The sequence below is a fragment of the Leptodactylus fuscus genome, chromosome 5 (genome assembly GCF_031893055.1).
Source record: "Leptodactylus fuscus isolate aLepFus1 chromosome 5, aLepFus1.hap2, whole genome shotgun sequence".
In the NCBI taxonomy this organism is placed as follows: Eukaryota; Metazoa; Chordata; class Amphibia; order Anura; family Leptodactylidae; genus Leptodactylus; species Leptodactylus fuscus.
In genome coordinates, this window is record NC_134269.1 from 35994188 (window position 1) to 36020539 (window position 26352).

General features: G+C 46.1%; 26 non-coding genes across 26 annotated transcripts; all 26 read left to right on the forward strand.

Moving 5' to 3' along the window:
• Positions 1 to 73: 73 nt before the first annotated feature.
• Positions 74 to 146, forward strand: TRNAR-CCU (transfer RNA arginine (anticodon CCU)). Its single transcript has one exon. It is a non-coding gene; the product is annotated as a tRNA-Arg (tRNA).
• Positions 147 to 1137: 991 nt separating this feature from the next.
• On the forward strand, positions 1138 to 1230 carry TRNAI-UAU (transfer RNA isoleucine (anticodon UAU)). Its single transcript is given in 2 exon segments — positions 1138 to 1175; positions 1195 to 1230. It is a non-coding gene; the product is annotated as a tRNA-Ile (tRNA).
• Positions 1231 to 1604: 374 nt separating this feature from the next.
• Positions 1605 to 1677, forward strand: TRNAR-CCU (transfer RNA arginine (anticodon CCU)). The gene has a single exon. It is a non-coding gene; the product is annotated as a tRNA-Arg (tRNA).
• A 989-nt stretch (positions 1678 to 2666) lies between these two features.
• TRNAI-UAU (transfer RNA isoleucine (anticodon UAU)) lies at positions 2667 to 2759 on the forward strand. Its single transcript is given in 2 exon segments — positions 2667 to 2704; positions 2724 to 2759. It is a non-coding gene; the product is annotated as a tRNA-Ile (tRNA).
• A 374-nt stretch (positions 2760 to 3133) lies between these two features.
• TRNAR-CCU (transfer RNA arginine (anticodon CCU)) lies at positions 3134 to 3206 on the forward strand. Its single transcript has one exon. It is a non-coding gene; the product is annotated as a tRNA-Arg (tRNA).
• Positions 3207 to 4195: 989 nt separating this feature from the next.
• On the forward strand, positions 4196 to 4288 carry TRNAI-UAU (transfer RNA isoleucine (anticodon UAU)). Its single transcript is given in 2 exon segments — positions 4196 to 4233; positions 4253 to 4288. It is a non-coding gene; the product is annotated as a tRNA-Ile (tRNA).
• A 374-nt stretch (positions 4289 to 4662) lies between these two features.
• On the forward strand, positions 4663 to 4735 carry TRNAR-CCU (transfer RNA arginine (anticodon CCU)). The gene has a single exon. It is a non-coding gene; the product is annotated as a tRNA-Arg (tRNA).
• Positions 4736 to 5726: 991 nt separating this feature from the next.
• TRNAI-UAU (transfer RNA isoleucine (anticodon UAU)) lies at positions 5727 to 5819 on the forward strand. The gene is given in 2 exon segments: positions 5727 to 5764; positions 5784 to 5819. It is a non-coding gene; the product is annotated as a tRNA-Ile (tRNA).
• A 374-nt stretch (positions 5820 to 6193) lies between these two features.
• Positions 6194 to 6266, forward strand: TRNAR-CCU (transfer RNA arginine (anticodon CCU)). Its single transcript has one exon. It is a non-coding gene; the product is annotated as a tRNA-Arg (tRNA).
• A 989-nt stretch (positions 6267 to 7255) lies between these two features.
• On the forward strand, positions 7256 to 7348 carry TRNAI-UAU (transfer RNA isoleucine (anticodon UAU)). Its single transcript is given in 2 exon segments — positions 7256 to 7293; positions 7313 to 7348. It is a non-coding gene; the product is annotated as a tRNA-Ile (tRNA).
• A 374-nt stretch (positions 7349 to 7722) lies between these two features.
• On the forward strand, positions 7723 to 7795 carry TRNAR-CCU (transfer RNA arginine (anticodon CCU)). The gene has a single exon. It is a non-coding gene; the product is annotated as a tRNA-Arg (tRNA).
• Positions 7796 to 8785: 990 nt separating this feature from the next.
• On the forward strand, positions 8786 to 8878 carry TRNAI-UAU (transfer RNA isoleucine (anticodon UAU)). The gene is given in 2 exon segments: positions 8786 to 8823; positions 8843 to 8878. It is a non-coding gene; the product is annotated as a tRNA-Ile (tRNA).
• A 374-nt stretch (positions 8879 to 9252) lies between these two features.
• TRNAR-CCU (transfer RNA arginine (anticodon CCU)) lies at positions 9253 to 9325 on the forward strand. The gene has a single exon. It is a non-coding gene; the product is annotated as a tRNA-Arg (tRNA).
• A 991-nt stretch (positions 9326 to 10316) lies between these two features.
• On the forward strand, positions 10317 to 10409 carry TRNAI-UAU (transfer RNA isoleucine (anticodon UAU)). The gene is given in 2 exon segments: positions 10317 to 10354; positions 10374 to 10409. It is a non-coding gene; the product is annotated as a tRNA-Ile (tRNA).
• Positions 10410 to 10783: 374 nt separating this feature from the next.
• TRNAR-CCU (transfer RNA arginine (anticodon CCU)) lies at positions 10784 to 10856 on the forward strand. The gene has a single exon. It is a non-coding gene; the product is annotated as a tRNA-Arg (tRNA).
• A 991-nt stretch (positions 10857 to 11847) lies between these two features.
• On the forward strand, positions 11848 to 11940 carry TRNAI-UAU (transfer RNA isoleucine (anticodon UAU)). Its single transcript is given in 2 exon segments — positions 11848 to 11885; positions 11905 to 11940. It is a non-coding gene; the product is annotated as a tRNA-Ile (tRNA).
• A 1431-nt stretch (positions 11941 to 13371) lies between these two features.
• On the forward strand, positions 13372 to 13464 carry TRNAI-UAU (transfer RNA isoleucine (anticodon UAU)). Its single transcript is given in 2 exon segments — positions 13372 to 13409; positions 13429 to 13464. It is a non-coding gene; the product is annotated as a tRNA-Ile (tRNA).
• Positions 13465 to 14902: 1438 nt separating this feature from the next.
• TRNAI-UAU (transfer RNA isoleucine (anticodon UAU)) lies at positions 14903 to 14995 on the forward strand. The gene is given in 2 exon segments: positions 14903 to 14940; positions 14960 to 14995. It is a non-coding gene; the product is annotated as a tRNA-Ile (tRNA).
• A 1438-nt stretch (positions 14996 to 16433) lies between these two features.
• Positions 16434 to 16526, forward strand: TRNAI-UAU (transfer RNA isoleucine (anticodon UAU)). Its single transcript is given in 2 exon segments — positions 16434 to 16471; positions 16491 to 16526. It is a non-coding gene; the product is annotated as a tRNA-Ile (tRNA).
• A 374-nt stretch (positions 16527 to 16900) lies between these two features.
• On the forward strand, positions 16901 to 16973 carry TRNAR-CCU (transfer RNA arginine (anticodon CCU)). Its single transcript has one exon. It is a non-coding gene; the product is annotated as a tRNA-Arg (tRNA).
• A 990-nt stretch (positions 16974 to 17963) lies between these two features.
• On the forward strand, positions 17964 to 18056 carry TRNAI-UAU (transfer RNA isoleucine (anticodon UAU)). The gene is given in 2 exon segments: positions 17964 to 18001; positions 18021 to 18056. It is a non-coding gene; the product is annotated as a tRNA-Ile (tRNA).
• Positions 18057 to 19494: 1438 nt separating this feature from the next.
• On the forward strand, positions 19495 to 19587 carry TRNAI-UAU (transfer RNA isoleucine (anticodon UAU)). Its single transcript is given in 2 exon segments — positions 19495 to 19532; positions 19552 to 19587. It is a non-coding gene; the product is annotated as a tRNA-Ile (tRNA).
• Positions 19588 to 21028: 1441 nt separating this feature from the next.
• Positions 21029 to 21121, forward strand: TRNAI-UAU (transfer RNA isoleucine (anticodon UAU)). Its single transcript is given in 2 exon segments — positions 21029 to 21066; positions 21086 to 21121. It is a non-coding gene; the product is annotated as a tRNA-Ile (tRNA).
• Positions 21122 to 22559: 1438 nt separating this feature from the next.
• Positions 22560 to 22652, forward strand: TRNAI-UAU (transfer RNA isoleucine (anticodon UAU)). Its single transcript is given in 2 exon segments — positions 22560 to 22597; positions 22617 to 22652. It is a non-coding gene; the product is annotated as a tRNA-Ile (tRNA).
• Positions 22653 to 24093: 1441 nt separating this feature from the next.
• Positions 24094 to 24186, forward strand: TRNAI-UAU (transfer RNA isoleucine (anticodon UAU)). Its single transcript is given in 2 exon segments — positions 24094 to 24131; positions 24151 to 24186. It is a non-coding gene; the product is annotated as a tRNA-Ile (tRNA).
• Positions 24187 to 24563: 377 nt separating this feature from the next.
• TRNAR-CCU (transfer RNA arginine (anticodon CCU)) lies at positions 24564 to 24637 on the forward strand. Its single transcript has one exon. It is a non-coding gene; the product is annotated as a tRNA-Arg (tRNA).
• The last annotated feature ends 1715 nt before the right edge of the window (positions 24638 to 26352 follow it).

Consider the following 26352-nt stretch of genomic DNA (forward strand, 5'->3'; position numbering starts at 1 on the left):
AATGCATTTGGATGGCTGGTGCATGTCTGCTTTCTTTGAAAAATAGAATCATAAGGCTTGTGCCCTGCATCCAGCCCCAGTGGCCTAATGGATAAGGCACTGGCCTCCTAAGCCAGGGATTGTGGGTTTGAGTCCCATCTGGGGTGTTTGTCAGCCTAAGCTTTACAAGCGTACCCTGGACGTGTTTTAGGTCCAAATTAAAAGTTCTCAAGCCTCCTCTTCCCGGGGTGATTGTCTCGCTTGCTTCTGAAGCGGATCGTGCCAAACCTGACCGCGTACTAACATGAAAAGGCAATTTCTATGTCCCAAGAAGAGCAATTCAGTGTAACGCTATCTTCTTTGAATGCAGAGAACGCCCTATGCTTTTGAAAAAGACAGCACCTTGCTTTATTCTTCCTTTATATCCCATTGCCTAGACAAACACGGGGTACGGAATCGGAGATATCCATCTGCCTCCAATTGTGAATTTTTTTTACAAACAGAATTTCTTTACAATGCAATCCTATGTTGTTGGGATAGGGCACACGCATGGATTGCTAAAAATACAGGCTAACTCCACAGCGCTATAAGGAACCATTCCAATGTCACCCACATTGCATTTTTAAAAAAGGAGTCTGTAACCAAGCCCAGCATAGCAAACCAGCCCCGCAGAGAGATAGGTTAGGGTCACCTGAATCCAACGGTGTTTCCCCCTTCCGAATGGGTGCCTCCTTTCCTGAGTGCTCTCTCTTTCTGTCAATACTCAAATGAGCTCTTTGGAGCAACGAGGGTGTTGCCATTGCTCCAAAGAGGTAAGCGGCAACGCCCTCGTTGCTCCAAATAGCTCGTTTGCATGTTGACAAAGGCAGCGATATCTCGGCAACGGAGGCACCCATTCACAAGGGGAAAACACACTTTAATTCAGGTGACCCTAAGCTATCTATTTCTGTGGGTCTGGGTTGATATGCTGGATTCTGGAGACAAACTTCCTTCAACATGAAACCTGCCAGCACCTTGGATCGTACGACTTCATATATCAGTAAGAGTGAAGTAAAACGACTTGGAGTAGATTCAGAGCATCTTTACTGTCAGCGATCTTAACGGTGATCGTTTGGGAAATATCATGCAAAAAAAGCAAGCCAGCAGGACCTCACGTAAGCTCCAGTGGCGCAATCGGTCAGCGCGCGGTACTTATAAAGCAGTGACTGTCGAGCAATGCCGAGGTTGTGAGTTCGAGCCTCACCTGGAGCATCCTTTCTTGCTTCCCTCATCTGTTTTTTTAGAACAGCAGCGAGGCAACACAGTCTCTCAAGGCGCCTCCTCCTCATCTATCAACACCACGGAATCACAAATCAGGCAAACTTGTGTGCTTTGGAAGAGTCCTGGCCCTCCATTAAGCTTTTCTTCTTCTTCTTCACCATTAACAATATCCTGTGACTGTGTCATCCAAAGCAGGCAAGAAAGGCATCCCTGGCTCTTCTTGAAAGAACGCAAGCACGCCAATAAGAAAGCTTTAGATTTGGAACGCAAAAGGTACAAGTCCCATCTGGATAATGCATTTGGATGGCTGGTGCATGTCTGCTTTCTTTGAAAAATAGAATCATAAAGCTTGTGCCCTGCATCCAGCCCCAGAGGCCTAATGGATAAGGCACTGGCCTCCTAAGCCAGGGATTGTGGGTTCGAGTCCCATCTGGGGTGTTTGTCAGCCTAAGCTTTACAAGCGTACCCTGGACGTGTTTTAGGTCCAAATTAAAAGTTCTCAAGCCTCCTCTTCCCGGGGTGATTGTCTCGCTTGCTTCTGAAGCGGATCGTGCCAAACCTGGCCGCGTACTAACATGAAAAGGCAATTTCTATGTCCCAAGAAGAGCAATTCAGTGTAACGCTATCTTCTTTGAATGCAGAGAACGCCCTATGCTTTTGAAAAAGACAGCACCTTGCTTTATTCTTCCTTTATATCCCATTGCCTAGACAAACACGGGGTACGGAATCGGAGATATCCATCTGCCTCCAATTGTGAATTTTTTTTACAAACAGAATTTCTTTACAATGCAATCCTATGTTGTTGGGATAGGGCACACGCATGGATTGCTAAAAATACAGGCTAACTCCACAGCGCTATAAGGAACCATTCCAATGTCACCCACATTGCATTTTTAAAAAAGGAGTCTGTAACCAAGCCCATCATAGCAAACCAGCCCCGCAGAGAGATAGGTTAGGGTCACCTGAATCCAACGGTGTTTCCCCCTTCCGAATGGGTGCCTCCTTTCCTGAGTGCTCTCTCTTTCTGTCAATACTCAAATGAGCTCTTTGGAGCAACGAGGGTGTTGCCATTGCTCCAAAGAGGTAAGCGGCAACGCCCTCGTTGCTCCAAATAGCTCGTTTGCATGTTGACAAAGGCAGCGATATCTCGGCAACGGAGGCACCCATTCACAAGGAGAAAACACACTTTAATTCAGGTGACCCTAAACTATATTTCTGTGGGTCTGGGTTGATATGCTGGATTCTGGAGACAAACTTCCTTCAACATGAAACCTGCCAGCACCTTGGATCGTACGACTTCATATATCAGTAAGAGTGAAGTAAAACGACTTGGAGTAGATTCAGAGCATCTTTACTGTCAGCGATCTTAACGGTGATCGTTTGGGAAATATCATGCAAACAAAGCAAGCCCGCAGCACCTCACGTAAGCTCCAGTGGCGCAATCGGTCAGCGAGCGGTACTTATAAAGCAGTAACTGTCGAGCAATGCCGAGGTTGTGAGTTCGAGCCTCACCTGGAGCATCCTTTCTTGCTTCCCTCATCTGTTTTTTTAGAACAGCAGCGAGGCAGCACAGTCTCTCAAGGCGCCTCATCCTCATCTATCAACACCACGGAATCACAAATCAGGCAAACTTGTCTGGTTTGGAAGAGTCCTGGCCCTCCATTAAGCTTTTCTTCTTCTTCTTTACCATTAACAATATCCTGTGACTGTGTCATCCAAAGGAGTTAAGAAAGGCACCCCTGGCTCTTCTTGAAAGAACGCAAGCACGCCAATAAGAAAGCTTTAGATTTGGAACGCAAAAGGTACAAGTCCCATCTGGATAATGCATTTGGATGGCTGGTGCATGTCTGCTTTCTTTGAAAAATAGAATCATAAGGCTTGTGCCCTGCATCCAGCCCCAGTGGCCTAATGGATAAGGCACTGGCCTCCTAAGCCAGGGATTGTGGGTTCGAGTCCCATCTGGGGTGTTTGTCAGCCTAAGCTTTACAAGCGTACCCTGGATGTGTTTTAGGTCCAAATTAAAAGTTCTCAAGCCTCTTCTTCCCGGGGTGATTGTCTCGCTTGCTTCTGAAGCGGATCGTGCCAAACCTGGCCGCGTACTAACATGAAAAGGCAATTTCTATGTCCCAAGAAGAGCAATTCAGTGTAACGCTATCTTCTTTGAATGCAGAGAACGCCCTATGCCTTTGAAAAAGACAGCACCTTGCTTTATTCTTCCTTTATATCCCATTGCCTAGACAAACACGGGGTACGGAATCGGAGATATCCATCTGCCTCCAATTGTGAATTTTTTTTACAAACAGAATTTCTTTACAATGCAATCCTATGTTGTTGGGATAGGGCACACGCATGGATTGCTAAAAATACAGGCTAACTCCACAGCGCTATAAGGAACCATTCCAATGTCACCCACATTGCATTTTTAAAAAAGGAGTCTGTAACCAAGCCCAGCATAGCAAACCAGCCCCGCAGAGAGATAGGTTAAGGTCACCTGAATCCAACGGTGTTTCCCCCTTCCGAATGGGTGCCTCCTTTCCTGAGTGCTCTCTCTTTCTGTCAATACTCAAATGAGCTCTTTGGAGCAACGAGGGTGTTGCCATTGCTCCAAAGAGGTAAGCGGCAACGCCCTCGTTGCTCCAAATAGCTCGTTTGCATGTTGACAAAGGCAGCGATATCTCGGCAACGGAGGCACCCATTCACAAGGAGAAAACACACTTTAATTCAGGTGACCCTAAACTATATTTCTGTGGGTCTGGGTTGATATGCTGGATTCTGGAGACAAACTTCCTTCAACATGAAACCTGCCAGCACCTTGGATCGTACGACTTCATATATCAGTAAGAGTGAAGTAAAACGACTTGGAGTAGATTCAGAGCATCTTTACTGTCAGCGATCTTAACGGTGATCGTTTGGGAAATATCATGCAAACAAAGCAAGCCCGCAGCACCTCACGTAAGCTCCAGTGGCGCAATCGGTCAGCGCGCGGTACTTATAAAGCAGTAACTGTCGAGCAATGCCGAGGTTGTGAGTTCGAGCCTCACCTGGAGCATCCTTTCTTGCTTCCCTCATCTGTTTTTTTAGAACAGCAGCGAGGCAGCACAGTCTCTCAAGGCGCCTCATCCTCATCTATCAACACCACGGAATCACAAATCAGGCAAACTTGTGTGGTTTGGAAGAGTCCTGGCCCTCCATTAAGCTTTTCTTCTTCTTCTTCACCATTAACAATATCCTGTGACTGTGTCATCCAAAGGAGGCAAGAAAGGCACCCCTGGCTCTTCTTGAAAGAACGCAAGCACGCCAATAAGAAAGCTTTAGATTTGGAACGCAAAAGGTACAAGTCCCATCTGGATAATGCATTTGGATGGCTGGTGCATGTCTGCTTTCTTTGAAAAATAGAATCATAAGGCTTGTGCCCTGCATCCAGCCCCAGTGGCCTAATGGATAAGGCACTGGCCTCCTAAGCCAGGGATTGTGGGTTTGAGTCCCATCTGGGGTGTTTGTCAGCCTAAGCTTTACAAGCGTACCCTGGACGTGTTTTAGGTCCAAATTAAAAGTTCTCAAGCCTCCTCTTCCCGGGGTGATTGTCTCGCTTGCTTCTGAAGCGGATCGTGCCAAACCTGACCGCGTACTAACATGAAAAGGCAATTTCTATGTCCCAAGAAGAGCAATTCAGTGTAACGCTATCTTCTTTGAATGCAGAGAACGCCCTATGCTTTTGAAAAAGACAGCACCTTGCTTTATTCTTCCTTTATATCCCATTGCCTAGACAAACACGGGGTACGGAATCGGAGATATCCATCTGCCTCCAATTGTGAATTTTTTTTACAAACAGAATTTCTTTACAATGCAATCCTATGTTGTTGGGATAGGGCACACGCATGGATTGCTAAAAATACAGGCTAACTCCACAGCGCTATAAGGAACCATTCCAATGTCACCCACATTGCATTTTTAAAAAAGGAGTCTGTAACCAAGCCCAGCATAGCAAACCAGCCCCGCAGAGAGATAGGTTAGGGTCACCTGAATCCAACGGTGTTTCCCCCTTCCGAATGGGTGCCTCCTTTCCTGAGTGCTCTCTCTTTCTGTCAATACTCAAATGAGCTCTTTGGAGCAACGAGGGTGTTGCCATTGCTCCAAAGAGGTAAGCGGCAACGCCCTCGTTGCTCCAAATAGCTCGTTTGCATGTTGACAAAGGCAGCGATATCTCGGCAACGGAGGCACCCATTCACAAGGGGAAAACACACTTTAATTCAGGTGACCCTAAGCTATCTATTTCTGTGGGTCTGGGTTGATATGCTGGATTCTGGAGACAAACTTCCTTCAACATGAAACCTGCCAGCACCTTGGATCGTACGACTTCATATATCAGTAAGAGTGAAGTAAAACGACTTGGAGTAGATTCAGAGCATCTTTACTGTCAGCGATCTTAACGGTGATCGTTTGGGAAATATCATGCAAAAAAAGCAAGCCAGCAGGACCTCACGTAAGCTCCAGTGGCGCAATCGGTCAGCGCGCGGTACTTATAAAGCAGTGACTGTCGAGCAATGCCGAGGTTGTGAGTTCGAGCCTCACCTGGAGCATCCTTTCTTGCTTCCCTCATCTGTTTTTTTAGAACAGCAGCGAGGCAACACAGTCTCTCAAGGCGCCTCCTCCTCATCTATCAACACCACGGAATCACAAATCAGGCAAACTTGTGTGCTTTGGAAGAGTCCTGGCCCTCCATTAAGCTTTTCTTCTTCTTCTTCACCATTAACAATATCCTGTGACTGTGTCATCCAAAGCAGGCAAGAAAGGCATCCCTGGCTCTTCTTGAAAGAACGCAAGCACGCCAATAAGAAAGCTTTAGATTTGGAACGCAAAAGGTACAAGTCCCATCTGGATAATGCATTTGGATGGCTGGTGCATGTCTGCTTTCTTTGAAAAATAGAATCATAAAGCTTGTGCCCTGCATCCAGCCCCAGAGGCCTAATGGATAAGGCACTGGCCTCCTAAGCCAGGGATTGTGGGTTCGAGTCCCATCTGGGGTGTTTGTCAGCCTAAGCTTTACAAGCGTACCCTGGACGTGTTTTAGGTCCAAATTAAAAGTTCTCAAGCCTCCTCTTCCCGGGGTGATTGTCTCGCTTGCTTCTGAAGCGGATCGTGCCAAACCTGGCCGCGTACTAACATGAAAAGGCAATTTCTATGTCCCAAGAAGAGCAATTCAGTGTAACGCTATCTTCTTTGAATGCAGAGAACGCCCTATGCTTTTGAAAAAGACAGCACCTTGCTTTATTCTTCCTTTATATCCCATTGCCTAGACAAACACGGGGTACGGAATCGGAGATATCCATCTGCCTCCAATTGTGAATTTTTTTTACAAACAGAATTTCTTTACAATGCAATCCTATGTTGTTGGGATAGGGCACACGCATGGATTGCTAAAAATACAGGCTAACTCCACAGCGCTATAAGGAACCATTCCAATGTCACCCACATTGCATTTTTAAAAAAGGAGTCTGTAACCAAGCCCATCATAGCAAACCAGCCCCGCAGAGAGATAGGTTAGGGTCACCTGAATCCAACGGTGTTTCCCCCTTCCGAATGGGTGCCTCCTTTCCTGAGTGCTCTCTCTTTCTGTCAATACTCAAATGAGCTCTTTGGAGCAACGAGGGTGTTGCCATTGCTCCAAAGAGGTAAGCGGCAACGCCCTCGTTGCTCCAAATAGCTCGTTTGCATGTTGACAAAGGCAGCGATATCTCGGCAACGGAGGCACCCATTCACAAGGAGAAAACACACTTTAATTCAGGTGACCCTAAACTATATTTCTGTGGGTCTGGGTTGATATGCTGGATTCTGGAGACAAACTTCCTTCAACATGAAACCTGCCAGCACCTTGGATCGTACGACTTCATATATCAGTAAGAGTGAAGTAAAACGACTTGGAGTAGATTCAGAGCATCTTTACTGTCAGCGATCTTAACGGTGATCGTTTGGGAAATATCATGCAAACAAAGCAAGCCCGCAGCACCTCACGTAAGCTCCAGTGGCGCAATCGGTCAGCGAGCGGTACTTATAAAGCAGTAACTGTCGAGCAATGCCGAGGTTGTGAGTTCGAGCCTCACCTGGAGCATCCTTTCTTGCTTCCCTCATCTGTTTTTTTAGAACAGCAGCGAGGCAGCACAGTCTCTCAAGGCGCCTCATCCTCATCTATCAACACCACGGAATCACAAATCAGGCAAACTTGTCTGGTTTGGAAGAGTCCTGGCCCTCCATTAAGCTTTTCTTCTTCTTCTTTACCATTAACAATATCCTGTGACTGTGTCATCCAAAGGAGTTAAGAAAGGCACCCCTGGCTCTTCTTGAAAGAACGCAAGCACGCCAATAAGAAAGCTTTAGATTTGGAACGCAAAAGGTACAAGTCCCATCTGGATAATGCATTTGGATGGCTGGTGCATGTCTGCTTTCTTTGAAAAATAGAATCATAAGGCTTGTGCCCTGCATCCAGCCCCAGTGGCCTAATGGATAAGGCACTGGCCTCCTAAGCCAGGGATTGTGGGTTCGAGTCCCATCTGGGGTGCTTGTCAGCCTAAGCTTTACAAGCGTACCCTGGACGTATTTTAGGTCCAAATTAAAAGTTCTCAAGCCTCCTCTTCCCGGGGTGATTGTCTCGCTTGCTTCTGAAGCGGATCGTGCCAAACCTGGCCGCGTACTAACATGAAAAGGCAATTTCTATGTCCCAAGAAGAGCAATTCAGTGTAACGCTATCTTCTTTGAATGCAGAGAACGCCCTATGCCTTTGAAAAAGACAGCACCTTGCTTTATTCTTCCTTTATATCCCATTGCCTAGACAAACACGGGGTACGGAATCGGAGATATCCATCTGCCTCCAATTGTGAATTTTTTTTACAAACAGAATTTCTTTACAATGCAATCCTATGTTGTTGGGATAGGGCACACGCATGGATTGCTAAAAATACAGGCTAACTCCACAGCGCTATAAGGAACCATTCCAATGTCACCCAAATTGCATTTTTAAAAAAGGAGTCTGTAACCAAGCCCAGCATAGCAAACCAGCCCCGCAGAGAGATAGGTTAGGGTCACCTGAATCCAACGGTGTTTCCCCCTTCCGAATGGGTGCCTCCTTTCCTGAGTGCTCTCTCTTTCTGTCAATACTCAAATGAGCTCTTTGGAGCAACGAGGGTGTTGCCATTGCTCCAAAGAGGTAAGCGGCAACGCCCTTTTTGCTCCAAATAGCTCGTTTGCATGTTGACAAAGGCAGCGATATCTCGGCAACGGAGGCACCCATTCACAAGGGGAAAACACACTTTAATTCAGGTGACCCTAAGCTATCTATTTCTGTGGGTCTGGGTTGATATGCTGGATTCTGGAGACAAACTTCCTTCAACATGAAACCTGCCAGCACCTTGGATCGTACGACTTCATATATCAGTAAGAGTGAAGTAAAACGACTTGGAGTAGATTCAGAGCATCTTACTGTCAGCGATCTTAACGGTGATCGTTTGGGAAATATCATGCAAAAAAAGCAAGCCCGCAGCACCTCACGTAAGCTCCAGTGGCGCAATCGTTCAGCGCACGGTACTTATAAAGCAGTAACTGTCGAGCAATGCCGAGGTTGTGAGTTCGAGCCTCACCTGGAGCATCCTTTCTTGCTTCCCTCATCTGTTTTTTTAGAACAGCAGCGAGGCAGCACAGTCTCTCAAGGCGCCTCATCCTCATCTATCAACACCACGGAATCACAAATCAGGCAAACTTGTGTGCTTTGGAAGAGTCCAGGCCCTCCATTAAGCTTTTCTTCTTCTTCTTCACCATTAACAATATCCTGTGACTGTGTCATCCAAAGGAGGCAAGAAAGGCACCCCTGGCTCTTCTTGAAAGAACGCAAGCACGCCAATAAGAAAGCTTTAGATTTGGAACGCAAAAGGTACAAGTCCCATCTGGATAATGCATTTGGATGGCTGGTGCATGTCTGCTTTCTTTAAAAAATAGAATCATAAGGCTCGTGCCTGGCATCCAGCCCCAGTGGCCTAATGGATAAGGCACTGGCCTCCTAAGCCAGGGATTGTGGGTTCGAGTCCCATCTGGGGTGTTTGTCAGCCTAAGCTTTACAAGCGTACCTTAGACGTGTTTTAGGTCCAAATTAAAAGTTCTCAAGCCTCCTCTTCCCGGGGTGATTGTCTCGCTTGCTTCTGAAGCGGATCGTGCCAAACCTGGCCGCGTACTAACATGAAAAGGCAATTTCTATGTCCCAAGAAGAGCAATTCAGTGTAACGCTATCTTCTTTGAATGCAGAGAACGCCCTATGCTTTTGAAAAAGACAGCACCTTGCTTTATTCTTCCTTTATATCCCATTGCCTAGACAAACACGGGGTACGGAATCGGAGATATCCATCTGCCTCCAATTGTGAATTTTTTTTACAAACAGAATTTATTTACAACGCAATCCTATGTTGTTGCGATAGGGCACACGCATGGATTGCTAAAAATACAGGCTAACTCCACAGCGCTATAAGAAACCATTCCAATGTCACCCACATTGCATTTTTAAAAAAGGAGTCTGTAACCAAGCCCAGCATATCAAACCAGCCCCGCAGAGACATAGGCTAGGGTCACCTGAATCCAACGGTGTTTCCCCCTTCCGAATGGGTGCCTCCTTTGCTGAGTGCTCTCTCTTTCTGTCAATACTCAAATGAGCTCTTTGGAGCAACGAGGGTGTTGCCATTGCTCCAAAGAGGTAAGCTGCAACGCCCTCGTTGCTCCAAATAGCTCGTTTGCATGTTGACAAAGGCAGCGATATCTTGGCAACGGAGGCACCCATTCACAAGGGGAAAACACAGTTTAATTCAGGTGACCCTAAGCTATCTATTTCTGCGGGTCTGGGTTGATATGCTGGATTCTGGAGACAAACTTCCTTCAACATGAAACCTGCCAGCACCTTGGATCGTACGACTTCATATATCAGTAAGAGTGAAGTAAAACGACTTGGAGTAGATTCAGAGCATCTTTACTGTCAGCGATCTTAACAGTGATCGTTTGGGAAATATCATGCAAATAAAGCAAGCCCGCAGCACCTCACGTAAGCTCCAGTGGCACAATCGGTCAGCGCGCGGTACTTATAAAGCAGTAACTGTCGAGCAATGCCGAGGTTGTGAGTTCGAACCTCACCTGGAGCATCCTTTCTTGCCTCCCTCATCTGTTTTTTTAGAACAGCAGCGAGGCAGCACAGTCTCTCAAGGCGCCTCCTCCTCATCTATCAACACCACGGAATCACAAATCAGGCAAACTTGTGTGCTTTGGAAGAGTCCTGGCCCTCCATTAAGCTTTTCTTCTTCTTCTTCACCATTAACAATATCCTGTGACTGTGTCATCCAAAGGAGGCAAGAAAGGCACCCCTGGCTCTTCTTGAAAGAACGCAAGCACACCAATAAGAAAGCTTTAGATTTGGAACGCAAAAGGTACAAGTCCCATCTGGATAATGCATTTGGATGGCTGGTGCATGTCTGCTTTCTTTGAAAAATAGAATCATAAGGCTTGTGCCCTGCATCCAGCCCCAGTGGCCTAATGGATAAGGCACTGGCCTCCTAAGCCAGGGATTATGGGTTCAAGTCCCATCTGGGGTGTTTGTCAGCCTAAGCTTTACAAGCGTACCTTGGATGTGTTTTAGGTCCAAATTAAAAGTTCTCAAGCCTCCTCTTCCCGGGGTGATTGTCTCGCTTGCTTCTAAAGCGGAGTGTGCCAAACCTGGCCGCGTACTAACATGAAAAGGCAATTTCTATGTCCCAAGAAGAGCAATTCAGTGTAACGCTATCTTCTTTGAATGCAGAGAACGCCCTATGCTTTTGAAAAAGACAGCACCTTGCTTTATTCTTCCTTTATATCCCATTGCCTAGACAAACACGGGGTACGGAATCGGAGATATCCATCGGCCTCCAATTGTGAATTTTTTTTACAAACAGAATTTCTTTACAACGCAATCCTATATTGTTGGGATAGGGCACACGCATGGATTGCTAAAAATACAGGCTAACTCCACAGCGCTATAAGGAACCATTCCAATGTCACCCACATTGCATTTTTAAAAAAGGAGTCTGTAACCAAGCCCAGCATATCAAACCAGCCCCGCAGAGACATAGGCTAGGGTCACCTGAATCCAACGGTGTTTCCCCCTTCCGAATGGGTGCCTCCTTTCCTGAGTGCTCTCTCTTTCTGTCAATACTCAAAAGAGCTCTTTGGAGCAACGAGGGTGTTGCCATTGCTCCAAAGAGGTAATCGGCAACGCCCTCGTTGCTCCAAATAGCTCGTTTGCATGTTGACAAAGGCAGCGATATCTCGGCAACGGAGGCACCCATTCACAAGGGGAAAACACAGTTTAATTCAGGTGACCCTAAGCTATCTATTTCTGTGGGTCTGAGTTGATATGCTGGATTCTGGAGACAAACTTCCTTCAACATGAATCCTGCCAGCACCTTGGATCGTACGACTTCATATATCAGTAAGAGTGAAGTAAAACGACTTGGAGTAGATTCAGAGCATCTTTACTGTAAGCGATCTTAACGGTCATCGTTTGGGAAATATCATGCAAAAAAAGCAAGCCCCCAGCCCCTACCTTAAGCTCCAGTGGCGCAATCGGTCAGCTTGCGGTACTTATAAAGCAGTAACTGTCGAGCGATGCCGAGGTTGTGAGTTCGAGCCTCACCTGGAGCATCCTTTCTTGCTTCCCTCATCTGTTTTTTTAGAACAGCAGCGAGGCAGCACAGTCTCTCAAGGCGCCTCATCCTCATCTATCAACACCACGGAATCACAAATCAGGCAAACTTGTGTGCTTTGGAAGAGTCCTGGCCCTCCATTAAGCTTTTCTTCTTCTTCTTCACCATTAACAATATCCTGTGACTGTGTCATCCAAAGGAGGCAAGAAAGGCACCCCTGGCTCTTCTTGAAAGAAAGCAAGCACGCCAATAAGAAAGCTTTAGATTTGGAACGCAAAAGGTACAAGTCCCATCTGGATAATGCATTTGGATGGCTGGTGCATGTCTGCTTTCTTTGAAAAATAGAATCATAAGGCTTGCACCCTGCATCCAGCCCCAGTGGCCTAATGGATAAGCCATTGGCCTCCTAAGCCAGGGATTGTGGGTCCAAGTCCCATCTGAGGTGTTTGTCAGCCTAAGCTTTACAAGCGTACCCTGGACGTGTTTTAGATCCAAATTAAAAGTTCTCAAGCCTCCTCTTCCCGGGGTGATTGTCTCGCTTGCTTCTAAAGCGGATCATGCCAAACCTGGCCACGTACTAACATGAAAAGGCAATTTCTATGTCCCAAGAAGAGCAATTCAGTGTAACGCTATCTTCTTTGAATGCAGAGAACGCCCTATGCTTTTGAAAAAGACAGCACCTTGCTTTATTCTTCCTTTATATCCCATTGCCTAGACAAACACGGGGTACGGAATCGGAGATATCCATCTGCCTCCAATTGTGAATTTTTTTTACAAACAGAATTTCTTTACAACGCAATCCTATGTTGTTGGGATAGGGCACACGCATGGATTGCTAAAAATACAGGCTAACTCCACAGCGCTATAAGGAACCATTCCAATGTCACCCACATTGCATTTTTAAAAAAGGAGTCTGTAACCAAGCCCAGCATATCAAACCAGCCCCGCAGAGAGATAGGCTAGGGTCACCTGAATCCAACGGTGTTTCCCCCTTCCGAATGGGTGCCTCCTTTCCTGAGTGCTCTCTCTTTCTGTCAATACTTAAATGAGCTCTTTGGAGCAACGAGGGTGTTGCCATTGCTCCAAAGAGGTAAGCGGCAATGCCCTAGTTGCTCCAAATAGCTCGTTTGCATGTTGACAAAGGCAGCGATATCTCGGCAACGGAGGCACCCATTCACAAGGGGAAAACACAGTTTAATTCAGGTGACCCTAAGCTATCTATTTCTGCGGGTCTGGGGTGATATGCTGGAGACAAACTTCCTTCAACATGAAACCTGCCAGCACCTTGGATCGTACGACTTCATATATCAGTAAGAGTGAAGTAAAACGACTTGGAGTAGATTCAGAGAATCTTTACTGTCAGCGATCTTAACGGTGATCGTTTGGGAAATATCATGCAAATAAAGCAAGCCCGCAGCACCTCACGTTAGCTCCAGTGGCGCAATTGGTCAGCGCGCGGTATTTATAAAGCAGTAACTGTCGAGCAATGCCGAGGTTGTGAGTTCGAGCCTCACCTGGAGCATCCTTTCTTGCTTCCCTCATCTGTTTTTTTAGAACAGCAGCGAGGCAGCACAGTCTCTCAAGGCGCCTCATCCTCATCTATCAACACCACGGAATCACAAATCAGGCAAACTTGTGTGCTTTGGAAGAGTCCTGGCCCTCCATTAAGCTTTTCTTCTTCTTCTTCACCATTAACAATATCCTGTGACTGTGTCATCCAAAGGAGGCAAGAAAGGCACCCCTGGCTCTTCTTGAAAGAAAGCAAGCACGCCAATAAGAAAGCTTTAGATTTGGAACGCAAAAGGTACAAGTCCCATCTGGATAATGCATTTGGATGGCTGGTGCATGTCTGCTTTCTTTGAAAAATAGAATCATAAGGCTTGCACCCTGCATCCAGCCCCAGTGGCCTAATGGATAAGCCATTGGCCTCCTAAGCCAGGGATTGTGGGTCCAAGTCCCATCTGAGGTGTTTGTCAGCCTAAGCTTTACATGCGTACCCTGGACGTGTTTTAGATCCAAATTAAAAGTTCTCAAGCCTCCTCTTCCCGGGGTGATTGTCTCGCTTGCTTCTGAAGCGGATCGTGCCAAACCTGGCCGCGTACTAACATGAAAAGGCAATTTCTATGTCCCAAGAAGAGCAATTCAGTGTAACGCTATCTTCTTTGAATGCAGAGAACGCCCTATGCTTTTGAAAAAGACAGCACCTTGCTTTATTCTTCCTTTATATCCCATTGCCTATACAAACACGGGGTACGGAATCGGAGATATCCATCTGCCTCCAATTGTGAATTTTTTTTACAAACAGAATTTCTTTACAACGCAATCCTATATTGTTGGGATAGGGCACACGCATGGATTGCTAAAAATACAGGCTAACTCCACAGCGCTATAAGGAACCATTCCAATGTCACCCACATTGCATTTTTAAAAAAGGAGTCTGTAACCAAGCCCAGCATATCAAACCAGCCCCGCAGAGACATAGGCTAGGGTCACCTGAATCCAACGGTGTTTCCCCCTTCCGAATGGGTGCCTCCTTTCCTGAGTGCTCTCTTTTTCTGTCAATACTCAAAAGAGCTCTTTGGAGCAACGAGGGTGTTGCCATTGCTCCAAAGAGGTAATCGTCAACGCCCTCGTTGCTCCAAATAGCTCGTTTGCATGTTGACAAAGGCAGCGATATCTCGGCAACGGAGGCACCCATTCACAAGGGGAAAACACAGTTTAATTCAGGTGACCCTAAGCTATCTATTTCTGTGGGTCTGAGTTGATATGCTGGATTCTGGAGACAAACTTCCTTCAACATGAATCCTGCCAGCACCTTGGATCGTACGACTTCATATATCAGTAAGAGTGAAGTAAAACGACTTGGAGTAGATTCAGAGCATCTTTACTGTAAGCGATCTTAACGGTGATCGTTTGGGAAATATCATGCAAAAAAAGCAAGCCCGCAGCCCCTACCTTAAGCTCCAGTGGCGCAATCGGTCAGCGCGCAGCACTTATAAAGCAGTAACTGTCGAGCAATGCCGAGGTTGTGAGTTCGAGCCTCACCTGGAGCATCCTTTCTTGCTTCCCTCATCTGTTTTTTTAGAACAGCAGCGAGGCAGCACAGTCTCTCAAGGCGCCTCCTCCTCATCTATTAACACCACGGAATCACAAATCAGGCAAACTTGTGTGCTTTGGAAGAGTCCTGGCCCTCCATTAAGCTTTTCTTCTTCTTCTTCACCATTAACAATATCCTGTGACTGTGTCATCCAAAGGAGGCAAGAAAGGCACCCCTGGCTCTTCTTGAAAGAAAGCAAGCACGCCAATAAGAAAGCTTTAGATTTGGAACGCAAAAGGTACAAGTCCCATCTGGATAATGCATTTGGATGGCTGGTGCATGTCTGCTTTCTTTGAAAAATAGAATCATAAGGCTTGCGCCCTGCATCCAGTCCCAGTGGCCTAATGGATAAGGCACTGGCCTCCTACGCTAGGGATTGTGGGTTCGAGTCCCATCTGGGGTGTTTGTCAGCCTAAGCTTTACAAGCGTACCCTGGATGTGTTTTAGGTCCAAATTAAAAGTTCTCAAGCCTCCTCTTCCCCGGGTGATTGTCTCGCTTGCTTCTGAAGCGGATCGTGCCAAACCTGGCCGCGTACTAACATGAAAAGGCAATTTCTATGTCCCAAGAAGAGCAATTCAGTGTAACGCTATCTTCTTTGAATGCAGAGAAAGCCCTATGCTTTTGAAAAAGACAGCACCTTGCTTTATTCTTCCTTTATATCCCATTGCCTAGACAAACACGGGGTACGGAATCGGAGATATCCATCTGCCTCCAATTGTGAATTTTTTTTACAAACAGAATTTCTTTACAACGCAATCCTATGTTGTTGGGATAGGGCACACGCATGGATTGCTAAAAATACAGGCTAACTCCACAGCGCTATAAGGAACCATTCCAATGTCACCCACATTGCATTTTTAAAAAAGGAGTCTGTAACCAAGCCCAGCATATCAAACCAGCCCCGCAGAGAGATAGGCTAGGGTCACCTGAATCCAACGGTGTTTCCCCCTTCCGAATGGGTGCCTCCTTTCCTGAGTGCTCTCTCTTTCTGTCAATACTCAAATGAGCTCTTTGGAGCAACGAGGGTGTTGCCATTGCTCCAAAGAGGTAAGCGGCAATGCCCTCGTTGCTCCAAATAGCTCGTTTGCATGTTGACAAAGGCAGCGATATCTCGGCAACGGAGGCACCCATTCACAAGGGGAAAACACAGTTTAATTCAGGTGACCCTAAGCTATCTATTTCTGCGGGTCTGGGGTGATATGCTGGATTCTGGAGACAAACTTCCTTCAACATGAAACCTGCCAGCACCTTGGATCGTACGACTTCATATATCAGTAAGAGTGAAGTAAAACGACTTGGAGTAGATTCAGAGCATCTTTACTGTCAGCGATCTTAACCGTGATCGTTTGGGAAATATCATGCAAATAAAGCAAGCCCGCAGCACCTCACGTAAGCTCCAGTGGCACAATCGGTCAGCGCGCGGTACTTATAAAGCAGTAACTGTCGAGCGATGCCGAGGTTGTGAGTTCGAGCCTCACCTGGAGCATCCTTTCTTGCTTCCCTAATCTGTTTTTTAAGAACAGCAGCGAGGCAGCGCAGTCTCTCAAGGCGCCTCATCCTCATCTATCAACACCACGGAATCACAAATCAGGCAAACTTGTGTGCTTTAGAAGAGTCCTGGCCCTCCATTAAGCTTTTCTTCTTCTTCTTCACCATTAACAATATCCTGTGACTGTGTCATCCAAAGGAGGCAAGAAAGGCACCCCTGGCTCTTCTTGAAAGAACGCAAGCACACCAATAAGAAAGCTTTAGATTTGGAACGCAAAAGGTACAAGTCCCATCTGGATAATGCATTTGGATGGCTGGTGCATGTCTGCTTTCTTTGAAAAATAGAATCATAAGGCTTGCACCCTGCATTCAGGCCCAGTGGCCTAATGGATAAGGCACTGGCCTCCTAAGCCAGGGATTGTGGGTTCAAGTCCCATCTGGGGTGTTTGTCAGCCTAAGCTTTACAAGCGTACCCTGGATATGTTTAGGTCCAAATTAAAAGTTCTCAAGCCTCCTCTTCCCGGGGTGATTGTCTCGCTTGCTTCTGAAGCGGATCGTGCCAAACCTGGCCGCATACTAACATGAAAAGGCAATTTCTATGTCCCAAGAAGAGCAATTCAGTGTAACGCTATCTTCTTTGAATGCAGAGAACGCCCTATGCTTTTGAAAAAGACAGCACCTTGCTTTATTCTTCCTTTATATCCCATTGCCTAGACAAACACGGGGTACGGAATCGGAGATATCCATCTGCCTCCAATTGTGAATTTTTTTTACAAACAGAATTTCTTTACAACGCAATCCTATGTTGTTGGGATAGGGCACACGCATGGATTGCTAAAAATACAGGCTAACTCCACAGCGCTATAAGGAACCATTCCAATGTCACCCACATTGCATTTTTAAAAAAGGAGTCTGTAACCAAGCCCAGCATATCAAACCAGCCCCGCAGAGAGATAGGCTAGGGTCACCTGAATCCAACGGTGTTTCCCCCTTCCGAATGGGTGCCTCCTTTCCTGAGTGCTCTCTCTTTCTGTCAATACTTAAATGAGCTCTTTGGAGCAACGAGGGTGTTGCCATTGCTCCAAAGAGGTAAGCGGCAATGCCCTAGTTGCTCCAAATAGCTCGTTTGCATGTTGACAAAGGCAGCGATATCTCGGCAACGGAGGCACCCATTCACAAGGGGAAAACACAGTTTAATTCAGGTGACCCTAAGCTATCTATTTCTGCGGGTCTGGGGTGATATGCTGGATTCTGGAGACAAACTTCCTTCAACATGAAACCTGCCAGCACCTTGGATCGTACGACTTCATATATCAGTAAGAGTGAAGTAAAACGACTTGGAGTAGATTCAGAGCATCTTTACTGTCAGCGATCTTAACAGTGATCGTTTGGGAAATATCATGCAAATAAAGCAAGCCCGCAGCACCTCACGTAAGCTCCAGTGGCGCAATCGGTCAGCGCGCGGTACTTATAAAGCATTAACTGTCGAGCAATGCCGAGGTTGTGAGTTCGAGCCTCACCTGGAGCATCCTTTCTTGCTTCCCTTATCTGTTTTTTTAGAACAGCAGCGAGGCAGCACAGTCTCTCAAGGCGCCTCATCCTCATCTATCAACACCACGGAATCACAAATCAGGCAAACTTGTGTGCTTTGGAAGAATCCTGGCCCTCTATTAAGCTTTTCTTCTTCTTCTTCACCATTAACAATATCCTGTGACTGTGTCATCCAAAGGAGGCAAGAAAGGCACCCCTGGCTCTTCTTGAAAGAACGCAAGCACGCCAATAAGAAAGCTTTAGATTTGGAACGCAAAAGGTACAAGTCCCATCTGGATAATGCATTTGGATGGCTGGTGCATGTCTGCTTTCTTTGAAAAATAGAATCATAAGGCTTGTGCCCTGCATCCAGCACCAGTGGCCTAATGGATAAGGCACTGGCCTCCTGAGTCAGGGATTGTGGGTTCGAGTCTCATCTGGGGTGTTTGTCAGCCTAAGCTTTACAAGCGTACCCTGGACGTGTTTTAGGTCCAAATTAAAAGTTCTCAAGCCTCCTCTTCCCGGGGTGATTGTCTCGCTTGCTTCTGAAGCGGATCGTGAGAAACCTGGCCGCGTACTAACATGAAAAGGCAATTTCTATGTCCCAAGAAGAGCAATTCAGTGTAACGCTATCTTCTTTGAATGCAGAGAACGCCCTATGCTTTTGAAAAAGACAGCACCTTGCTTTATTCTTCCTTTATATCCCATTGCCTAGACAAACACGGGGTACGGAATCGGAGATATCCATCTGCCTCCAATTGTGAATTTTTTTTACAAATAGAATTTATTTACAACGCAATCCTATGTTGTTGGGATAGGGCACACGCATGGATTGCTAAAAATACAGGCTAACTCCACAGCGCTATAAGGAACCATTCCAATGTCACCCACATTGCATTTTTAAAAAAGGAGTCTGTAACCAAGCCCAGCATATCAAACCAGCCCCGCAGAGACATAGGCTAGGGTCACCTGAATCCAACGGTGTTTCCCCCTTCCGAATGGGTGCCTCCTTTCCTGAGTGCTCTCTCTTTCTGTCAATATTCAAATGAGCTCTTTGGAGCAACGAGGGTGTTGCCATTGCTCCAAAGAGGTAAGCGGCAACGCCCTCGTTGCTCCAAATAGCTCGTTTGCATGTTGACAAAGGCAGCGATATCTCGGCAACGGAGGCACCCATTCACAAGGGGAAAACACAGTTTAATTCAGGTGACTCTAAGCTATCTATTTCTGCGATTCTGGGTTGATTTGCTGGATTCTGGAGACAAACTTCCTTCAACATGAAACCTGCCAGCACCTTGGATCGTACGACTTCATATATCAGTAAGAGTGAAGTAAAACGACTTGGAGTAGATTCAGAGCATCTTTACTGTCAGCGATCTTAACGGTGATCGTTTGGGAAATATCATGCAAAAAAAGCAAGCCCACAGCACCTCACGTAAGCTCCAGTGGCGCAATCGGTCAGCGCGCGGTACTTATAAAGCAGTAACTGTCGAGCAATGCCGAGGTTGTGAGTTCGAGCCTCACCTGGAGCATCCTTTCTTGCTTCCCTCATCTGTTTTTTTAGAACAGCAGCGAGGCAGCACAGTCTCTCAAGGCGCCTCATCCTCATCTATCAACACCACGGAATCACAAATCAGGCAAACTTGTGTGCTTTGGAAGAGTCCTGGCCCTCCATTAAGCTTTTCTTCTTCTTCTTCTTCACCATTAACAATATCCTGTGACTGTGTCATCCAAAGGAGGCAAGAAAGGCACCCCTGGCTCTTCTTGAAAGAACGCAAGCACGCCAATAAGAAAGCTTTAGATTTGGAACGCAAAAGGTACAAGTCCCATCTGGATAATGCATTTGGATGGCTGGTGCATGTCTGCTTTCTTTCAAAAATAGAATCATACGGCTTGTGCCCTGCATCCAGCCCCAGTGGCCTAATGGATAAGCCATTGGCCTCCTAAGCCAGGGATTGTGGGTTCAAGTCCCATCTGAGGTGTTTGTCAGCCTAAGCTTTACAAGCGTACCCTGGACATGTTTTAGGTCCAAATTAAAAGTTCTCAAGCCTCCTCTTCCCGGGGTGATTGTCTCGCTTGCTTCTGAAGCGGATCGTGCCAAACCTGGCCGCGTACTAACATGAAAAGGCAATTTCTATGTCCCAAGAAGAGCAATTCAGTGTAACGCTATCTTCTTTGAATGCAGAGAACGCCCTATGCTCTTGAAAAAGACAGCACCTTGCTTTATTCTTCCTTTATATCCCATTGCCTATACAAACACGGGGTACGGAATCGGAGATATCCATCTGCCTCCAATTGTGAATTTTTTTTACAAACAGAATTTCTTTACAACGCAATCCTATGTTGTTGGGATAGGGCACACGCATGGATTGCTAAAAATACAGGCTAACTCCACAGCGCTATAAGGAACCATTCCAATGTCACCCACATTGCATTTTTAAAAAAGGAGTCTGTAACCAAGCCCAGCATATCAAACCAGCCCCGCAGAGACATAGGCTAGGGTCACCTGAATCCAATGGTGTTTCCCCCTTCCGAATGGGTGCCTCCTTTCCTGAGTGCTCTCTCTTTCTGTCAATACTCAAATGAGCTCTTTGGAGTAATGAGGGTGTTGCCATTGCTCCAAAGAGGTAAGCGGCAACGCCCTCGTTGCTCCAAATAGCTCGTTTGCATGTTGACAAAGGCAGCGATATCTCGGCAACGGAGGCACCCATTCACAAGGGGAAAACACAGTTTAATTCAGGTGACCCTAAGCTATCTATTTCTGCGGGTCTGGGGTGATATGCTGGATTCTGGAGACAAACTTCCTTCAACATGAAACCTGCCAGCACCTTGGATCGTACGACTTCATATATCAGTAAGAGTGAAGTAAAACGACTTGGAGTAGATTCAGAGCATCTTTACTGTCAGCGATCTTAACAGTGATCGTTTGGGAAATATCATGCAAATAAAGCAAGCCCGCAGCACCTCACGTAAGCTCCAGTGGCGCAATCGGTCAGCGCGCGGTACTTATAAAGCATTAACTGTCGAGCAATGCCGAGGTTGTGAGTTCGAGCCTCACCTGGAGCATCCTTTCTTGCTTCCCTTATCTGTTTTTTTAGAACAGCAGCGAGGCAGCACAGTCTCTCAAGGCGCCTCATCCTCATCTATCAACACCACGGAATCACAAATCAGGCAAACTTGTGTGCTTTGGAAGAATCCTGGCCCTCTATTAAGCTTTTCTTCTTCTTCTTCACCATTAACAATATCCTGTGACTGTGTCATCCAAAGGAGGCAAGAAAGGCACCCCTGGCTCTTCTTGAAAGAACGCAAGCACGCCAATAAGAAAGCTTTAGATTTGGAACGCAAAAGGTACAAGTCCCATCTGGATAATGCATTTGGATGGCTGGTGCATGTCTGCTTTCTTTGAAAAATAGAATCATAAGGCTTGTGCCCTGCATCCAGCACCAGTGGCCTAATGGATAAGGCACTGGCCTCCTGAGTCAGGGATTGTGGGTTCGAGTCTCATCTGGGGTGTTTGTCAGCCTAAGCTTTACAAGCGTACCCTGGACGTGTTTTAGGTCCAAATTAAAAGTTCTCAAGCCTCCTCTTCCCGGGGTGATTGTCTCGCTTGCTTCTGAAGCGGATCGTGAGAAACCTGGCCGCGTACTAACATGAAAAGGCAATTTCTATGTCCCAAGAAGAGCAATTCAGTGTAACGCTATCTTCTTTGAATGCAGAGAACGCCCTATGCTTTTGAAAAAGACAGCACCTTGCTTTATTCTTCCTTTATATCCCATTGCCTAGACAAACACGGGGTACGGAATCGGAGATATCCATCTGCCTCCAATTGTGAATTTTTTTTACAAATAGAATTTATTTACAACGCAATCCTATGTTGTTGGGATAGGGCACACGCATGGATTGCTAAAAATACAGGCTAACTCCACAGCGCTATAAGGAACCATTCCAATGTCACCCACATTGCATTTTTAAAAAAGGAGTCTGTAACCAAGCCCAGCATATCAAACCAGCCCCGCAGAGACATAGGCTAGGGTCACCTGAATCCAACGGTGTTTCCCCCTTCCGAATGGGTGCCTCCTTTCCTGAGTGCTCTCTCTTTCTGTCAATATTCAAATGAGCTCTTTGGAGCAACGAGGGTGTTGCCATTGCTCCAAAGAGGTAAGCGGCAACGCCCTCGTTGCTCCAAATAGCTCGTTTGCATGTTGACAAAGGCAGCGATATCTCGGCAACGGAGGCACCCATTCACAAGGGGAAAACACAGTTTAATTCAGGTGACTCTAAGCTATCTATTTCTGCGATTCTGGGTTGATTTGCTGGATTCTGGAGACAAACTTCCTTCAACATGAAACCTGCCAGCACCTTGGATCGTACGACTTCATATATCAGTAAGAGTGAAGTAAAACGACTTGGAGTAGATTCAGAGCATCTTTACTGTCAGCGATCTTAACGGTGATCGTTTGGGAAATATCATGCAAAAAAAGCAAGCCCACAGCACCTCACGTAAGCTCCAGTGGCGCAATCGGTCAGCGCGCGGTACTTATAAAGCAGTAACTGTCGAGCAATGCCGAGGTTGTGAGTTCGAGCCTCACCTGGAGCATCCTTTCTTGCTTCCCTCATCTGTTTTTTTAGAACAGCAGCGAGGCAGCACAGTCTCTCAAGGCGCCTCATCCTCATCTATCAACACCACGGAATCACAAATCAGGCAAACTTGTGTGCTTTGGAAGAGTCCTGGCCCTCCATTAAGCTTTTCTTCTTCTTCTTCTTCACCATTAACAATATCCTGTGACTGTGTCATCCAAAGGAGGCAAGAAAGGCACCCCTGGCTCTTCTTGAAAGAACGCAAGCACGCCAATAAGAAAGCTTTAGATTTGGAACGCAAAAGGTACAAGTCCCATCTGGATAATGCATTTGGATGGCTGGTGCATGTCTGCTTTCTTTCAAAAATAGAATCATACGGCTTGTGCCCTGCATCCAGCCCCAGTGGCCTAATGGATAAGCCATTGGCCTCCTAAGCCAGGGATTGTGGGTTCAAGTCCCATCTGAGGTGTTTGTCAGCCTAAGCTTTACAAGCGTACCCTGGACATGTTTTAGGTCCAAATTAAAAGTTCTCAAGCCTCCTCTTCCCGGGGTGATTGTCTCGCTTGCTTCTGAAGCGGATCGTGCCAAACCTGGCCGCGTACTAACATGAAAAGGCAATTTCTATGTCCCAAGAAGAGCAATTCAGTGTAACGCTATCTTCTTTGAATGCAGAGAACGCCCTATGCTCTTGAAAAAGACAGCACCTTGCTTTATTCTTCCTTTATATCCCATTGCCTATACAAACACGGGGTACGGAATCGGAGATATCCATCTGCCTCCAATTGTGAATTTTTTTTACAAACAGAATTTCTTTACAACGCAATCCTATGTTGTTGGGATAGGGCACACGCATGGATTGCTAAAAATACAGGCTAACTCCACAGCGCTATAAGGAACCATTCCAATGTCACCCACATTGCATTTTTAAAAAAGGAGTCTGTAACCAAGCCCAGCATATCAAACCAGCCCCGCAGAGACATAGGCTAGGGTCACCTGAATCCAATGGTGTTTCCCCCTTCCGAATGGGTGCCTCCTTTCCTGAGTGCTCTCTCTTTCTGTCAATACTCAAATGAGCTCTTTGGAGTAATGAGGGTGTTGCCATTGCTCCAAAGAGGTAAGCGGCAACGCCCTCGTTGCTCCAAATAGCTCGTTTGCATGTTGACAAAGGCAGCGATATCTCGGCAACGGAGGCACCCATTCACAAGGGGAAAACACAGTTTAATTCAGGTGACCCTAAGCTATCTATTTCTGCATTTCTGGGTTGATATGCTGGATTCTGGAGACAAACTTCCTTCAACATGAAACCTGCCAGCACCTTGGATCGTACGACTTCATATATCAGTAAGAGTGAAGTAAAACGACTTGGAGTAGATTCAGAGTATCTTTACTGTCAGCGATCTTAATGGTGATCGTTTGGGAAATATCATGCAAAAAAAGCAAGCCCGCAACATTTCATGTAAGCTCCAGTGGCGCAATCGGTCAGCGCACGGTACTTATAAAGCAGTAACTGTCGAGCAATGCCGAGGTTGTGAGTTCGAGCCTCACCTGGAGCATCCTTTCTTGCTTCCCTCATCTGTTTTTTTAGAACAGCAGCGAGACAGCACAGTCTCTCAAGGCGCCTCATCCTCATCTATCAACACCACGGAATCACAAATCAGGCAAACTTGTGTGCTTTGGAAGAGTCCTGGCCCTCCATTAAGCTTTTCTTCTTCTTCTTCTTCACCATTAACAATATCCTGTGACTGTGTCATCCAAAGGAGGCAAGAAAGGCACCCCTGGCTCTTCTTGAAAGAACGCAAGCACGCCAATAAGAAAGCTTTAGATTTGGAACGCAAAAGGTACAAGTCCCATCTGGATAATGCATTTGGATGGCTGGTGCATGTCTGCTTTCTTTGAAAAATAGAATCATAAGGCTTGTGCCCTGCATCCAGCCCCAGTGGCCTAATGGATAAGGCACTGGCCTCCTAAAGCCAGGGATTGTGGGATCGAGTCCCATCTGGGGTGTTTGTCAGCCTAAGCTTTACAAGCATACCCTGGACGTGTTTTAGGTCCAAATTAAAAGTTCTCAAGCCTCCTCTTCCCGGGGTGATTGTCTCGCTTGCTTCTGATGCGGATCGTGCCAAACCTGGTCGCGTACTAACATGAAAAGGCAATTTCTATGTCCCAAGAAGAGCAATTCAGTGTAACGCTATCTTCTTTGAATGCAGAGAACGCCCTATGCTTTTGAAAAAGACAGCACCTTGCTTTATTCTTCCTTTATATCCCATTGCCTAGACAAACACGGGGTACGGAATCGGAGATATCCATCTGCCTCCAATTGTGAATTTTTTTTACAAATAGAATTTCTTTACAACGCAATCCTATGTTGTTGGGATAGGGCACACGCATGGATTGCTAAAAATACAGGCTAACTCCACAGCGCTATAAGGAACCATTCCAATGTCACCCACATTGCATTTTTAAAAAAGGAGTCTGTAACCAAGCCCAGCATATCAAACCAGCCCCGCAGAGAGATAGGCTAGGGTCACCTGAATCCAACGGTGTTTCCCCCTTCCGAATGGGTGCCTCCTTTCCTGAGTGCTCTCTCGTTCTGTCAATACTCAAATGAGCTCTTTGGAGCAACGAGGGTGTTGCCATTGCTCCAAAGAGGTAAGCGGCAACACCCTCGTTGCTCCAAATAGCTCGTTTGCATGTTGACAAAGGCAGCGATATCTCGGCAACGGAGGCACCCATTCACAAGGGGAAAACACAGTTTAATTCAGGTGACCCTAAGCTATCTATTTCTGCGGGTCTGGGTTGATATGCTGGATTCTGGAATCAGACTTCCTTCAACAAGAAATCTGCCAGCATGTGAATTTGTTTACAACTCGATCCTATGTTTTTGGGATAAGTCACACACGTAGATTCCTAAAAATACATGCTAAGGGCTTGTTTACATCTGCGCCCTGGGTCTCCATTACAGGTTTCAGGCAGGAAACGCTTTGATAAAGGAACAATGTTGTTCCAAAACACGTCAGCGTTTTTTTTAGGTTTTTTTTTTTTCCTTTTCCTTTTTTTTCTTTTGTCCTTTATTTGTATTTTCATGTTTTGTTCATTTTTATGATTTCCATTAAAAGTTAAATTTTATCTAATCGGAGAGTTGCCGGACTACTTGCCTTTTCTACATGGAATACAGTATATTGAATAGCACTGATGGAGTGAAGTGCTAGCCGTGCACCCCGAAGAATATTTTGTCCTATAAAGGAAAGCAGAAACTATTTTTCTATTTTTGTACAAGGAAACGGAAAGCTGCAAGCATTTTTCAAACTTATTCATTTGAATGCCGGCAGAAGATGGAAACTTGCGTACGGAAAACGAATGCCGGTGTGAACCCAGCGTAACTCTACAACATTTTAAGCAGCATTCCAATGTCAAATTTGTCACAGACCAGAAGACTGAGTTTTGCATGAAATCTATGCCAGTTCTTTAGAAGAGTAGGTAGAGTGGTGACGTTTGGGAGTGCACCTCAACTATTAATAGGCTGTAGCTTCTTAAGTCAGACCCTCCTAGCAGTAGGGGACCGTATTAAATAGATTGTTCAAGATAACCTTTTTTTTTTATATGAAGTTGGTGAAGGTGAAAAAAAAAACATCAAACCGATGCCTAGTCTTGCAGTGCAGTCTGCTCCTGCTGCTCCGGTGTTTTATTCCCCGCCGCATGTGACCACTAAACCAGTCAGC